This window comes from Calliphora vicina, chromosome 1, assembly GCF_958450345.1.
Source record: "Calliphora vicina chromosome 1, idCalVici1.1, whole genome shotgun sequence".
In the NCBI taxonomy this organism is placed as follows: Eukaryota; Metazoa; Arthropoda; class Insecta; order Diptera; family Calliphoridae; genus Calliphora; species Calliphora vicina.
Genome location: NC_088780.1, coordinates 77,787,181 through 77,790,064, shown reverse-complemented (window position 1 = coordinate 77,790,064; position 2,884 = coordinate 77,787,181). Strand labels below are relative to the sequence as shown.

Below are 2,884 nucleotides of genomic sequence, written 5' to 3'. Positions count from 1 at the left end.
TGCGAAAATGAGTTTCTCAGTGCTTTTTTAAGTGATACTTAAATGGCCGACGTTGGTCATTTAAATTCTATTTAAGTTTCATAAACTACCATATGTTTTTGACAGCTGACTTTTGTTGTTTGGTTTTTTTTCACTCTATTGTAGTAAAAAAAACAAACAATAGCGTCTTGCAAAAATTACAATTCCGATGCGGGGCAATTGGAGCTTCTTTTGTGCATTTTCCTACCAATAATTTTATTGTTTAATAAACTTTTATTTTTTATTGGGCAAAATGTATCGATTTTTGTTTTGGTTGAACAGCTGTTTTAAGCAAAACTATCGATAAATTTTTGATATTTAGTAGTGCTACCATACTTTTATCTTATTTAAATAAGACAAATTATGTAGCACTGAAAAACTCAAACTGTATTTAAATACAACTTAATTTTAAGTTAAAATTAACTAAATACGTATTTAAATAACAAGTCAAAAACTGGGCATTAGAATATGTAGATATTTAAATATAAAAACAAGCTTTTACATTTGTTAGAACCAAAAAGCGAAAAAAAAATTATCAGCTGTTTAACTGACTCCACCTTGTATAAATTTGCCTTTATCTGATCATTACTCTCTCTTCTGCTCTGTAAGTCCCCTTTTACAATGCAGAAATTGAAAGGCAGACATTTTTCTCATTCTCTTTTGAACTAACCTAAACCTGTGTAATACACACTCTACCTCTTGAACCCCTCGCCACAAACTATACAAAGGCGTCAAATTTGACAGTTAAAAAACACTAAAATCAGCTTTTTTTGAAATTGTTTCGATAGAAAGAGAAAACAAATTTGCGGTTTAATACAGACAGTGCGTTAAAACAAACAACTATATAAATAAGCACAAAACCAAACCAGTTGAAATTGTTTCGAGCGAAAGAGACAAATATATTTTTTTGCCGTGTCGCCTCTGTGTACTTTGTGCCCTCGCCCACAAACTTCGTTTGTTTACTAAATAAAATAAACATTTTAAATAATCAGGATACGAAAAGCATATTTGTCAGGGGTCGAGTTTAAACAATTTTTTGGTGAACACAAAGATAAACGAAACAAACTGAAATGAAATTTTAAATGACTCGCAAAATACAAATGACTTATGCAATAAAATACACGAACAATTTTGTGAAAATTACAACAGCTCATATAAAATAAAAAACATATAAAAAAGATCATCTAACCCCTGGATTAGTGTAGAATTAGTCAAATATTGTGATACTAGGGATAAACTTTATAAAAAGTGGCGAAATAATAAAACAAACAAAAATTTTGAACTAGAATATAAACAATTTAGAAATCAATTAAATAAAAAAATAATGTACGCTAAAAATATTTACTATCGTCAAAAGTTTATAGATCATAGAAATGATATTCGTGCTACATGAAATGAAATTGTTGGTAAAAATTCAATTAACATTGATGATTTAATAACACTGTGCATCAAATTTCGGGTCATTAAATCTTTCCCGAATGAGACCAACGGGAAGTGATAGTAGAACATCAGTAGACCAAAACCCCCAAAGGGTTTTAAAAAGTTAGCTCGTATTTTAAAGTTATGCGCTTTTAAAGTTCAGCTTTTTTGAGTAAAAATTTTTCATATATATTTAATTTTTAAAATTTAATTTGTATTTTTTTTACATAGTTTATATAAAAATGAACTACATTATATAGTTCGAGGTCTTTTCTGCTCTGGTGGATGCTCTGTAGAACCAGAATTTGAAGTAGACAAATTTTGTAGTTCACTTCCTGTGTTTTCTTCTCCTTCATCATCGTAATGCAAGTTCTTGCTCCACCAACAAATTTCCGCTAATACAGCATCGGGAGACTTTTTTCCTCGATATCTGCAAAATTTGTGTTAAAATGTATTGGGAAAAAAATATATGTATGTTAAAAATTACCTCATTTCAAATGGCATTGCAATTTGGTGGTACTGTTCACCTTGTTCATCTGATTCGGTCGCTAGTTGCTCACCGAAGTAGTCTAGATGATGATGTAGGTATTGAATTTTGATCGACATATTAACGCCTATTTTAGAAAAAGCATTCATCATTGCGTTAACAGATCTCTGATAGCTGTCAGACTTATTTTTACCCAACAACCCGCCAATAACCTCTTTGATTGATTGCCAAGCAATCAATTCGTTTTTATTTAAAATATTATCAAATTTCTGATTTTTGACCAGCTTCCGAATGTCTGGACCATTCACAACACCTAAAGGAAGAAATGTTATAAAAAATATATATATTTTAATCAAGAAAAATATACTTATTTTAAATGTTTTACCTTCTTTTAATTTACTTTCAGTGAGTCGGGGGAAAATTTTTGATAAAGTAGTGTAAACTTCATCCCTCTTAACCACAGTTTTTAGAAAACTTTTTACTATACCGAGTTTTATATGTAATGGTGGTAATAAAACTTTGTCTTGAGGTACCAGGGGATCTTCAATGACGTTGGCATTCGCATGTTTGCTTAATTCCCTACACTTCCATTCATGATTTGCATATTTATCACCCTTATATCTGGAATCCCAGTCACATAGAAAGCACATGTATTTAATGTATCCAGATTGCAATCCCCGAAGAATTGCTACCACCTTCAAGTCACAGCATATTTTCCATTGATGTTTATTGTAGTCTACTTCTTGAAGAATAGTTTTTAATGAGTCATACGTCTCTTTCGTTGAAATATGTCTCATAAGCAGATATAAATTCTTCTGTAAACGAACCATGTTTTAACATTTGTGGTGTGAAATGGCCACAAACGTAACAAAAATTGTTTATATTGCAAGACATTTCACAAACTTTATTAAATTAAAAATATTTTTTTTAGTAATTAACTTTATTTAAAAACTTCTTTTC

The 2,884-nt window shown here is 30.1% G+C and overlaps 1 long non-coding RNA gene across 1 annotated transcript; it reads right to left on the bottom strand.

Moving 5' to 3' along the window:
• Positions 1 to 1,448: 1,448 nt before the first annotated feature.
• On the bottom strand, positions 1,449 to 2,216 carry LOC135949457 (uncharacterized). The gene is made up of 2 exons (XR_010575870.1): positions 1,925 to 2,216; positions 1,449 to 1,867 (listed from the first exon to the last, which is right to left on the bottom strand). It is a non-coding gene; the product is annotated as an uncharacterized LOC135949457 (long non-coding RNA).
• Positions 2,217 to 2,884: the final 668 nt, after the last annotated feature.